A 14,144-nucleotide genomic window follows, 5' to 3' on the forward strand; every position below is an offset into this window, starting at 1 on the left:
CCTTAAACTAAAACCCTTACCAAAACTTTAAGCATTTCATTTTGTATACGTACTTCTAAGTTCTTAGTCAAAAGTCATCACAGATTTTAAACAAGATAAACTAAGTGTCCACGGCCATAGAGACGTTAATCGGGCGATTAAACGGCCTTATACTTAATAGCTAATACCATTAAGTGATAAATGCAGCGGTCCGCGTATGAATAATTCCACTGGATGGATACAATGTACGGCTTTCGCTAAACGGCTCCATATTTTCAAAATCCCCATAGAGCAATAATATTCAATGAGGCGAGCGAGAGCGATGTATTGTCTGGTGTAGTGTGAAGCGAGATGGGTGATTGCCGGGGACATCGGATGGCAAATCCTGGAGATTAGCGAGACGAGAACGACATGTGGCCTCCTGGCACTTAGCTCGCAACCCTCCGTAGGCATCCCCGTTGGCGAGGACGCAATGCCGCGCACCCATACGTGTCAACTCATTCTTCATACAGGACATTTTAAATATTCATTGTTATGTGTTTTGGTTTTAGGTTTATATAGAACTGCTAGCTTTACCGACGATTTACTGCGTGGAATGGTTTTGACGGGATATAAAGTACTTAGCGCATACATATCAGACACTGACTCCTTTAGCTATATTGCAAACAAATCACGCCGACCTGTTATTCTGTTGTCGTTTGAAAGAACAACTGAGCATTAGTCAAACTTTTGTTTCATGATACATTTAGCGTAGTTTAAAGTAGAGTAAGTTTTCGTTTTTCACAACTTTTTTAAATAAATTTTTAACCGAAGGTGTAGACCGAAATATTTATACTATGAAAATAAATTATCTTCTACTAGCCAGCGCCTTCGCTTTGTATATTCCGATGGTTTAAAAATCCCGTGGGAATGCCCATCTCTAGAATGCAAGACATATATACAGAACTTAGGTGACAATCACACTTTCGCATTTGTAATATTAGTATCTAAGCATCAAGCATGGACTTAATCCATAATAAATTAAATAAATAAATATACTAAGACAATAAACACATCGCCATCTAGCCCCAAAGTAAGCGTAGCTTGTGTTATGGGTACTAAGATAACTGATGAATATTTTTTATGAATAATATACATAAATACCTATAATATATAGATAAACACCCAGACACTGAAAACATTCATGTTCATCACACAAATATTGTCCAGTTTTGGGAATCGAACCCACGGCCTTGGACTCAGAAAGCAGGGTCGCTGCCCACTGCGCCAATCGGCCGTCAAAAATTGTAAAAATTGTACATATACCTACCTAGATGAAATCTCAGCCATCTGTTTATAACCTACGATTGTTATATAAAGATATATCTGCCTATATAACATTTTACAGAACATGCGGGTAACCGACTCCAAAAAGTACTCTTCAAACAATAGAACATTTGTCACAAATTATTTGTACCATTTCGAAGGGTAGATACAAGGTGCCCACTTGTATCGTGATACTATCTTAAATCGCGAACGGCCGTGAATCCAAAGGTCGGTGCGGGTCACTTAAGCCAGGTCTATTCAGCGTCATCGAGGCGGAACGCGCGAGTATATACTTCGTACACCCGTACTATGGAACAAACTGTACCCATACACTACGTGGAGGACGCACATGATGCCATATGTCGTACGCATTACCGTTCTCGCTACGTACCCATTGCCCTTCAAGATTGATGACAATACTACCCATTCGAGCGTATTAGGGCATGTAAATGTTATGCGATTACTTAAGCAAATGGCTTTTGAAATTTTATTGCTCTGCAATCATGACTGCTTGATGTTATTTTTTATCATTATTACAGGCTTAATTAATATTCCAATGCTGGACATGTGATCCTCTCTAATGAAAGATAGAGTTAGTCAAAGTCAAAAATATCTCTATTCAAGGCCCACTTTTGATGCGTACATGAGAATTACACGGTAGTGAGATGATGGCGATAACCATATTTATAAACTTAAAACTAAAGCTGCGAGGGTTCCAAACGCGTCCTGGTCTAAGAAGAAGCCCACAACAAACTTAGCCGGGTGTTTTTTTTGTCATCACCATCTCACATTGACATCAAATAATTCACACCCAAGCTTTTATATCGATTACGTAGTCCTTTATACTATAATAGGACTTTTCTATAAGCTTACGTTTAATACAAACTTTGAACTTTTTAAGAGACATCTCCAAGATGTCAATCGGTAGTTTATTGTAGAATTGTATGCAATTTCCTTTAATCGAATTATGAATTTTATGTAACCCAGTATATTGTAATGTAAGTTTATTTTTACTTCTATTGTTAAAATTATTGCAGTCACATTATTTCTAAATTTAGAAATGTTTTATGAACATACATTAAATTTTCAAATATGTACTGACTATACACGGTCATTATTTTAAAATCTTTAGATTTACCGGTATAGGGCACGGATCTCCTCCCACAGTGAGAAGGGTTCAGGCAGGTTTCAACTAGTGTTTTTTCCTTCACCGTTGAAGCAAGTGATATTTAAATTACTTAGAACGAACAAACCTTAGAGGTGTATGTTGGGATTCGAAATCGGCCCGCCTAAAGTAAAGCCGTAGTCCTAACCACTGGGCTGTCGCCGCCATTTCTATCGCAATTAGGCTATTTTAATAATATCTAAATGAATTGCAAACTACAATAAATAATGGATAGGTATTATGTTAGTAGACACAACCACCCTCATTACCTTAAGTTCATGTAAACCGTGAAGTAAGTGCATTACACAAATTAGATGGCTTAGTCTACTCATACGATTATGTAAGCGGTAACTTGATTCGGATAAGTTCATTGAGTCTTGTCTTTGTTATCTTCCAGGATTTGCTTGCGACATGCCGCGAGAACTTTGTTTATAAAAGACCAGCTACGAGTATGCCATTATTTTTTTTTTTTTTTTATAAATAATAAATAAATATACTACGACAATACACACATCGCCATCTAGCCCCAAAGTAAGCGTAGCCTGTGTTATGGGTACTAAGATAGCTGTTGAATATTTTTAAGAATATAAATAGTATATAAGTGATAAACACCTAGCCACTGGAAAACAATCATGTCTATCACACACGTATCATACACGTTTTAAAGCTATGATATGTGTTTGTACGTTATATAATATGTAACAACATATTTAAAAAGGTTTTAGGTCACAGTGTATTTCCATACATGGCGTGCAAAATGTAAGCATCATGCAAATAATGCAAGAAATGTCCTTTTGTTGTAAAAAATCATTAAAAGTATAAAAGTTCTTATTTTAACCAAATTTGAGTTCAGATCAAAATACGTTGACAACTGTATTTTGATCTCCTCCTGCGGTCTACGTACGAGGCGATTAGCTTAGTTTATTTTTATTTTGTTTATAAACAGTAGCAAATTATGACAGATTTTCAAATGATAACAAATTCATTAATTAATAAAAATTCAACATCTTGCTTTCTTTATAACAAATTCTATGCAAAAACACATTATATTTATTTTACGTAACTTATCATTAATTACGTTACGTAAAAAGAAGCGAAGTGATAGTGATAGTGGTTAGGTTTTCCGCCTCCCTTTCGGGATGACCCCCTTTTTTAAGTAATTAAAATGACACTCGCTACACTTGCAAAAGGTAAACATTGTAGTAAAACCTACTAGCCTGAGAGTTCTACATGCTCTGAAGGAATCACATTATATTTATTTTACGTAAATTATCATTAATTACGTTACGTAAAAAGAAGCGAGGTGATAGTGATAGTGGTAAGGTTTGCCGCCTCCCTTTCGGGATGACCCCCTTTTTTAAGTAATTAAAATGGCACTCGCTACACCTGCAAAAGGAAAACATCGTAGTAAAACCTACTAGCCTTAGAGTTCTACATGCTCTGAAGGATGTGTTGAGTCCACCAATCCGAACAGCTAGCGTGGTGGATTACGGCCAAAACCCTCCTTTTTCTAGTAGGAGACCCGTGCCCTATAGTGGGCCGTTGTTAGGTTGTAATTGTTGATAACGATGGTAACTATATACTCTTGTTTCATGAAATATATTGAAATATATAAGGTTACTAGCTGTTGCCCGCGACTTCGTCTGCGTTTGATTTTGTTGTTTGATGTGGCATTCAATTTAGTTGTATTGTTGTTGTATCAGTATCGCTAAGCCTTAAATGAGGGGTTTGCTGCTGTCCGCTGAGGAGTACTGTCCTCTATCTCCAACCACATTCATCAGATCTACACAGTTTGGGCAAAATTAAACACATATTATAAGTAGTACAAAAGTAATAATTTAAATCGGTTATAATTTGTCGGAGTTATGGTGTAAAATCGTCAAACAATTTCATCCCCTCTCAAAAGGAAACGAGCTTAATGTTGGGATAAAAAGTATCCTATATTACTTCTAACTCTTCCAAGAATATGTTTCATGAGGATCAGTTAAGTAGTTTTTGCGTGAAAGCGTAACAAACAAACTTACATTGACATTTATAATATTAGTAGGGATAGGGATATAGTGCAATTTTTATTAGTTAGAAAATCAAATCAAGTTATTATTGACAGTAAATAATTGTGTTTTAATGTGATATGGTACGGTAAGATTTTTGTATTCCTTTAGTAGATCCCACAACATCGCATTAGATATTCTTCGTATTCTAAGGACGTTAACAGACCATTGAAGCTTAATTTGAATCACTTATACTTACTTATTTATACCTTTCTAAAATCTCATGAATTCTGTAACAAATTTCCAGCAATACCTACTTAATTATAAACATAGATCGACGTACACATACGAAGTATTAATTATCTCTATATAAAAGTTATACTTGCCATACATTATGATGTGCAATTTACAAGGCTATTAGAAAAGGGGGCTCTAGGATCTAACCTCTATAAAGCATCACATTCTCGTTTTGAAAAAATAAAATATTAAGGAAACCTTAAAAAAAAGTTAACAACCCCTACCTACTGTTTGAAATAAAGTGTATTTGTTGTAAGCCAAATTTTGATGACTTCAAAGCTGAAACGTCAAGCATGTCTATTTGAAGTGACTCTACCACTATTCTTATAGTACTTCTCTTTAAAGTTGCGTAGTTTGAACTTTTAAGAGACGCCCAAAATGTCAACCGGTACCGCTAATATGAAATACGGCATATTTCATGACAGTGATTTGTATGACAGTGATATAGATATCTTTAATAATGATGAACTACTAATGAATAAATTGTTCATGCAGACTTTTCCTGTTCTTGCTTGCTGTTACGTATGCGGTTTAAACAAATCAAGCTTATGCATGAGCCCACTTCCACGATAAATTATAATTGGTGACCGATTTTTTCTTTGAAAAAAGTAGCAAGTTGGTACTGAATGCAATAGTGCATGCGTCCTACAAAATGTCGGCCGAAAACAATTCAGTAATATTACGGCAAAATTACCTGTCCGATTATCGTACCTACAAAAAGTCTGACGTGGGCGGATCTCGTGGACCCTGATTCCTCCCAAATTGATTTATCGAAGGGATGATAAAGTGTTATTGAAACAAATATTTGTGGTATGAATATTATATATACTTTCCAGGCATATCAGAGTTTTCCATCAATACTCTTGCTATAGAGGTAATCGCATGTTTATCAAGTTGCAGCAACTTAAGAGAAATGTGTGCAGATAATATTTTGTATCTTATAAGCAGCAGATTCGATTATCACGCAAAAAGTTAACTGACTATTGATTCTGATCAAAAACGATGATTTTTGAACACCACTGAATGCATTTCTATTAAGATCTTTATCTTCTTATCTTTATCGATTTTTAAAGGTGTCATACCATACGATCCTCATCTCATGACAAAATATGGATGTTGTCAGCACCGCATTGCGATCTTGGCCTATAGCATTAATAATATAGTAAGCTTGAACAGTTGATAGTCCGGACGATTCCTATAAAACTTTATGCCCAAAATAAACAATAAAAAGGCGGCTGTTGAAAGTATGTCATTCGTTTTGTAGGGTCGTTCTCACCCTTGTTGTACCGCCAAAACACTTGGCACAAAAAGTGTAATAGAGTTAAGTAATGATCCCCACTAGAAAACAAGTGAAACACAAGTGGAACTATTCATACCGCTATGTTTTGTTTTTAGTTGAAGTTAGAATTATTTCTTTTCTAAGGAAAATAAAAATATATTCAAGGCATGTTTCATAATCTCCCAAGCTTCAACTGATTCATAGATTTGATGTTTGTTTTGGAAATCTGCCACGATGTCAAATTAAGCCATTAGTTAAAGTTTAATGGGCGTTTATGAAAAATTTCCACAATTAACTTTTTAATATTTAACTTTAGAGTTTGTTACTTAAATGCAATCAATTAATTCGCGCAACGTGCAACACCGTCCTCTGTGCTACTATGTTTTAGATATAATGTTTATTAAATTCATGTTACGTCAAATCCACAGTTTAAAAAAAAAACTGTTTTTTTTATTCCATTACAAGCTAACCCTTGATTGCAATCTCCTGGTGGTAAGAGATGATGATGTCTCAGATGGTTACGGCCTAACCTATTAGGGGTATTGTCAGTTATATCGCTCTATCACCAGACCTGATCAGAGAATATTTAGAAATTATAAATTCCCAAATTGCCCCTGACGGGAATCGAACACTGGACCTCCAACGTGAAACCACAGCGTTCACCTCTGTACCAGGGAGACCGTCCAAAGCTCTATATAATGTGGCCAAGGATTGCGATCTAAACTAATAATTTAACTTTAGCCGAACGATTTTCTAATAACGTTGACTTATTCCATTAGCAAAGAGTCATCCCCTGCCGAGCTATGGTTAGGGTAGCCACATACGAATCAAATGTATCACTAATAATGGACCCGAAGCGCCCTGACCCTCGCGATTCAATTATCGCGCGGGGCTTACATTGATCTGCCGACGGGTGAAAACGATACTTGTGAGAGATTGCTCCATTGTTTTTTCTCGCGGCCTAAAAAGTTACTAGCACGCGTCAACGTTTTGATAAGGGTGAATTTGTGTTCTAGTGTAAACGCACTGAGTAAATCTGATCATGTTGATTTTAAGCGCAACATTGTGAGACTATGACTCCTAACTAATATTTCCTCAGTGTAGATAAAACTTACTAATTTATAAATGCGAAAAATAGTTTGGTTTTTTATCTTTGCTATTTATAAATAAGCACCCAATCAACATAATTATTAGCATAGCTTAAGTTGCTAGAATGGAGAGTAACATACGCTACTTTTTATCCCCTGGAAAACAAACCATTCCCAGGGGTGTTGTGAGAAATCGTAATAAACGCGAACGTAAAACGCCGTCAACAGCTAGTATGTCAAAATGTTGAACAAAATACAAATTGAACTGAAAAGCAAAGAACATGTACTATTTATGGTAGATATATCAGTGATTTTAATTCATGATGATGTTGCATTCTCAAAAGAATGGTCATGATCATCAAAAAGTGATGCTGTTTGTTATTTGCTTCACGATCAGACTCCCTGGAGTCAGACTGGTTATGCAACGGTTCGGCCACAGCAGATTTGAGTTGATCGACCCATCGCTTGCATTACCTTCCGCACATTCTGGTGCCTTCCACCTTCCCCTGCCCAACAAGACGCTCTATAGAGTCGTGTTTTCGCTGAAGAACTTCAAAGAATTTTAGTAGACGATTTGGCAGTCGAAAGAAGATGCTTCATTTCAGAAAATCGATCTTTTTCTTTTCAATTTTTCGTGAAGTCGACGCTGCCACTCAAGTTGAAAGTGAACCAACTTATTTCGAACATTAGCAAAATTTTTAAATAAATGTGAATTATCAGGTGTATTTCCGTTCCTCATCTCCGAAGATCTGAAATATGATCAACTTTTTTAAATCTATAAAATGACAAACGATGTATTTATTTAGTCAACCAATTAAAAAAATATGCGTGAACCTGGATAGAACCCCTTCCTATAAACATTTACCTTCAGGTAAAATTGAACATTTTTCAAGTCAGTTCAGTGTTTTGTATGATAATTGCAATGGCCGATAAATAATTAAACCTAAGTAATCGTAAGTTATAGTCATGCTTAAATTAATTAAAAGTCATAAATTTTGCAAAGACAAGCCGATTAAATGTCACAATTAAAGATTGACATACACGTGTCAAACTCGTATATACCTACTACTTACGTTAGATTTTCTTATTACAACAGCTTAAATTTTATACAATATGTTTTTGCATTTAGGCAATCGCAATAGTTTAACTAATCAAATCTATGCAAAATATATATATAGAGAGACTGGAGAATTCCTTTATTCACTACCCTCTTGGTTTCAGTATCGGTAGGATCTGTGATCATATGCTGTTACATTTGGCTAGAAGCATCATAACATTATATATAGTGTTGGGTTCGTTTTTATAACAGGACTCTTACATTCGAAAATGTATATAACTATTTACGTTGCAGCTCTATTGTGGGTTCACACAATTAATCAGGAAGCGCCCAGATATTTCATGAAAATAATAGTGACAGTTCAAAGTAGACCAACTAGTATTTACCTTAAAAACCTGAATGGTTATTGGCCATGGCGATTAGAGTAAAGGTGGATTAGACAATATTATGATCTATAAATAAATAAATATACAACGACAATACACACATCGCCATCGAGTCCCAAAGTAAGCGCAGCTTGTGTTATGGGTACTCAGATGACTGACGAATATTTGTATGAATAATATACATAAATACTTAGAATATACATATAAACACCCCGACACTGAAAAACATTCATGCTCATCACACAAACATTTTCCAGTAGTGGGAATCGGACCCACGGCCTTGGACTCAGAGAGCAGAGTCGCTGCAAACTGCGCTAACTTTCTTCTGGTATGTACCAATGTATTACTTGTCTACTAGTTATCTACTGAATACTGATATGTACCAATTATTTCAAGACAAAGCCGGACTTCACTGTCTAGAAAATTCTACGATCGGGCTACAACATCCCAACGGAGAAAGTGTGAGACAACTCTTCACAAATAAATAAAATCCGTAAAACTAAGTGAAAAATACCTAGAAATTCTGTTATGTTTCGAAATATTTCTTGAACTTAGTAATCTCAAGTAAAACTTTTTGGGACAGAGGTCGCCCGGGGAAGTAATACAGTTTCTGCCGCTAAGAAGCATTGCTGTGTTACAGTCTTCTACTCGTACTTATAATCAGGATGACCAAATAATCTAAAGAATAATGTTTATTCTTTTTCAGGCATCATTGATAAAGTTTTACATATTTTTTTCTTGGAAGATACACTTATACATAATGATTAAATGCTTTTAAATATGTTAGTATCGTGAAATAAGCAGGTTATTCAAGGGAATGAAAAACTGGACCTTTATTACATTATTATTGGATAAAATAATAACAGTTGTTTTGTATTCTTAGCTAAACATTAATAAGAGTGTTTTTATAGTTTTTTTTTATAATGTTATACATACTTGATTATAAAAAGAATAGGAATTCGAAAAAAACATAAATAACGTTAATATAGTTATGTATAGGGATTAGGGAAAAATATGTACAGGTGCGTTGGTAGAACTCCGGGCGTGAGGCGTACCGCGGTTAAGGGATTGTTTACTAAATTCGATTACGGCACCGCAGAGCTCCTCGGCTGTGATTCCACGATAAACGCTAAATCAACCTGGTTTCTCATGTGAAAGTTCATTGTTTTCCCCGCTAGCATTCTTCTTCTTTTTGCCCTTTTCACTTTTATAGTGTCGTTAGTTATCGCGTGGTATTGTTTGTTTTGTTCATTACTTTAATACACATAAGAAAATAATACATAACACGTTTACCTATGTTGAAGCATTGTTTTCAAGTCTTGCAATAATGTAACACTTGCATTGAGATAATTGATTATTTTTAATTGAGATAAGAAAACTTATCACCCATCACGATTTTCACGATTGCAGAGGGAATTAGCGAATGGGCACCGATTGAGTGGTGGGTTTCAAATAACTTATATCAAGCGCGATGTATTAAACTATGTTGCTGTTTATGCATCTACCAAACTGATTCAGGTAGAGTTTCTCAACAGGTGGACCTTCGTATGAACATGAGCAAGACGAAAATTATGTCTAACGCTCATGTTCAGTTCCACCCAGTACTTGTTGGGAGCTGTGCACTTGAAATTGTAGACGAGTGCAGTTAGGTAGGTCCAATTTCGAGAAAGAGATGAACCGCGGAACCCAACTCGGATGGGCAGAGTTCGGGAAACTTCGTGACATCTTCTCGTCTAAAATTCCTCAGTGCCTGAACACTAAAGTGATGACATACGGACGTGAGACGTGGTCGCTAACTATGAGACTTTTAAGAAGGCTCAGAGTCACTCAGCGAGCGATGGACAGAGCTATGCTAGGAGTATCTCTACGTGATCAAGTCAGAAATGAGGAGATCCGTAGGAGAACAAGATTTACCGACATAGCTCAGCGAGTCGCGAAGCTGAAGTGGAAATAGGCAGGGCACATAGTTCGGAGGGACGTTGGGGTCTTAAGGTGCTGGAATGGCGACCCCGCACCGGTAATCGCAGCGTAGGTCGGCCCCCAACGAGGTGGACGGATGACATCAGGCGAGTCGCTGGAAGCCGCTGGAGGCAATCAGCCCAGGACCTTGGATTGTGGAACTCTCTACAAAAGACTTGGAACGAAGGTGGTATTGCCATTTGGGCATCATACCCATAAGTAGACAGATAACCACATATGAAAAAAAAAACTCACAGTAGGTACCTATATAGGTTATTTCCGTTAAATTAATATATTTAGAAGTTCATTACAGAACTAGATATAATTAATTTGACAAATGTAGATATTATTTGTACGCTAGGTACCTACCATAATTTACTACAATACTCACTCTTAAAGTTTACACTCTACTAAACATTTATATACGTTCCACTTTCAGATGTAGGTACTTTTATCATGATTTCGAGTAAGCGTCGACTTTAAAATTTTTCAATATATGTATTGAAGGGGAAGACCTTATTTGTTTCTATAACATCAACTGCCAATCACACCTTCTTAGTGGAGACTTTATGTCAGTAAAATATTAAGGTGGATTTGGTTTTACCGCACAGCTACCAAAATACTAACCAAAATACCTGTAATCGTGGTAGGTACCTACTACTTACCTACCTAGTGAATTTTAACATTGTACTTCTCACTTTTTAGCAGATAAGTGCGTAAAAGTGTATCTAATATGACTATCATAACTAAACCCCCTAAAAGGTGACTATTTATTTTGTATTTAGGCACCTTAGACCACATACTGAATGCCTAGTTGGTATAGTGGTTACCGAGTTCGATGACAGATCATTTCGTCGATTTTCGATTCCTATATCGGGCCGGAATTTGTAAGGTTTTGAGTTTTTCTGTTGTCTGTGTAACAAATTTAATGTGTCAACTCGAAATTAGCAAAGCACGAAAATACAGTAAGTAAAGCGTCGGTTCCAGTTATTACTAAAATGTATAAATAACCTTTAACCACCAACCCGTATTGGAGCAGCGTGGTGGGTCAGTGCTCTTATATAGTTTCTAATGAATGCTCAGCAGTGGGCAGAGGATGATGAGGATGACCTGAAACTAAGACTGCAGCTAAAACTTACAAAGATGTGGTGCTCGAAACCTATGAAATTATAAATATAAGTAGAATTTTAATTGGTATTTATTCTTAAATTTCAATTACATTTATTAAGATTCCATACAAATTCCATAGAAAAACCAATTTAGAAAGTGGGCAACTATAAATTAATCGTCAAACAAACGAAAGAAATTCATGGAACTTCATAAAAGCTTTACGTTGAAGATGAACAAGGAATAAAATTTATAGAACCTGTGTCGTAAGTACGCAATCAACTAGTTGAATTAAATAAAAATGAATCTTAATAAAGAATTATGGATGCAAATTCTGCCGAGTTTCAAGCAGATAGCATTATAGTGTCTGTAGTTTTATAATCCTTTTACGCAGTTAGACGTGACACCTCTTCGAACTATATAGCCCAAACTGCCTGAGATTACGCTCGTCGAATCTGCCACTCGCTTTTCCACATACGATGTCCCGTACGGGACCACGTTCTTCTCTCTCGAAAGTACATAAGTTGTGACGATATTTGATTTTGATTGCGCTTGGTTGCACATCTTTGCCGATAGATATAACTAGCCTTAGCCAAAGCCTTCCCAGAAAAGTCCAGATAAATTCAGAAATTATAAATTAATTTCTTTCTTTGCCGGTAATTAATTTCTTTCTTTGCCGGTCGTTATCAGTCACTGTACCTATGAGGTGTACGTACTTAGAAAGGGTTTTTTGAAATTCCGCCCTTAAGTTGTTTAAACACGGGAAAGAAATTTGTATGAAAATGTGATATTATTCAAGCTATTACCATGTAACTCTGAACTCAAAAGTCTTTTGGTTAAAATATAAATACATTATATCGCAGTTTTAAAACGGATGATGATGATTTTTTTTAGAAATATTATTCATATTTAAACTTTGTTTACTTGCTTGGTAGCGACGGGCCTAGGAACCGCGGGAAATCTTTTCTTGTTTTCAGAAATTCTACGCAGACGAAGTCTGGCATCTGCGAAGTTGAGTTATTAAAATAAAAGCACATACCGACGATGTGAATAAACTACACGTGTATAATAAAAGTCTAATAACATTTGTTTGATTACGATAATAAAAATGTTATTAAACGCCATATGGCGTAAATAAAAAATCACTTATATTCCGATGCACCGGTAATTACCAGTTACCTCATAATAAAAACAATAGGGTGTATCACGCGCGGAGTGCATGCGATCGCCCTATTGATCACTATAAACAGATGTTATCTCAAAAGTCATTACGATTTTACAGAAAATTACAGAGCTATTAAATTTCAATGTCTTTTGTTTTTAATACCAATCTTTTTACCTATCAAGCTAAGGGTTTGGAGGTGCGTGAATAACTGCTCCCATTTAATTATAATTTCAATTTATTCAGAACTATCCAAAATGTTACATTTATAATACAATATTTAAACAAAATTTAATCCTAACCAATATTGCGAAAAATGCGAAAATGTGTATGTTTGTCCTTACTGTACGGCTAACTAAGAAATCATTCAACTATATTTTTGGCATAGTTAGTTCAAAGGAGGATACCCAGATAAATCCTAAGGGATTTGTCAAAAGAACGTAATAAACGCGTACGAAGAACGCGGGCTACACCTAGTTACTAGTTTAGTTGCAGCCATTTTTAATATTAATTATGTACGGGAGTTATGGTGAAACGCTTGACCGTAACAATAGAAAGATGTTCCTCCGAGCGGGTGATCGTGCTCGGGGACCGAGGTCCGAACATTCAACTTTGGCAGTTGTATATATAGTCAATTTTTCTGAACACTCCGCTAGCACGATGCAGGATTTTTTGTGGCGCCATCTACTTCGCTTCTACGACAGACTTGTTCATCCTTTGAGCTATGTCAGTGTGAGTCTCGTGAAGAGCTTACTATAGAAATGATCCTATTAAGTAAGGTCTTCTCCTACCGTGGAGGTTTTCGTCCGCACAATCGCACGCCGCATGTTCGCTCACGCAGACTACGGGCCGTGCGAACACCTCCACGGAATAGCCCCAGCGCTGGACAGACCTATAACAGGGAGTCCACTACCTCGAGAGCTCCTCCAATTACCTCCGCCAGCGCGACAACGCGGAGGCACAAATGGTGACATCGATGACTCAAGGTCCATCGGAATTAATAACATCCCCGCGCGCGCCGACGACGACTACGCTGACAGTGACGCTGACATTTCACGGACACGACCAACCAACAGGCCCAAAGCTAATGATGGCGGGCCCTAGCCCCTAGACAGGGGCTAAAACAACAAATACCAGGGCAGCATAGCTGCCCTGCGAATATGACCCGGGTAAGGAGGCGTTGCCTTGAGGCCCGTACCCCCGACCGGCCTATTGGCCGCTTGGAGATGACCCACACGCTATGTCAGTGACTTTGGTTCTCCTACGGATTTCGTTCTTGCACATTTTCTCCCGAAGAGAGACTCCCAACATAGCTCGTTCCATAGCGCGCTACGCAACTTTCAATTTGTGGAACAGGTTGACTGCTAGT

General features: G+C 36.8%; 1 pseudogene; it reads right to left on the bottom strand.

Moving 5' to 3' along the window:
- Positions 1-13,475: 13,475 nt before the first annotated feature.
- Positions 13,476-13,559, bottom strand: LOC120637493 (annotated as a pseudogene).
- Between the last annotated feature and the right edge of the window lie 585 nt (positions 13,560-14,144).

The sequence above is a fragment of the Pararge aegeria genome, chromosome 3, assembly GCF_905163445.1.
Source record: "Pararge aegeria chromosome 3, ilParAegt1.1, whole genome shotgun sequence".
In the NCBI taxonomy this organism is placed as follows: domain Eukaryota; kingdom Metazoa; phylum Arthropoda; class Insecta; order Lepidoptera; family Nymphalidae; genus Pararge; species Pararge aegeria.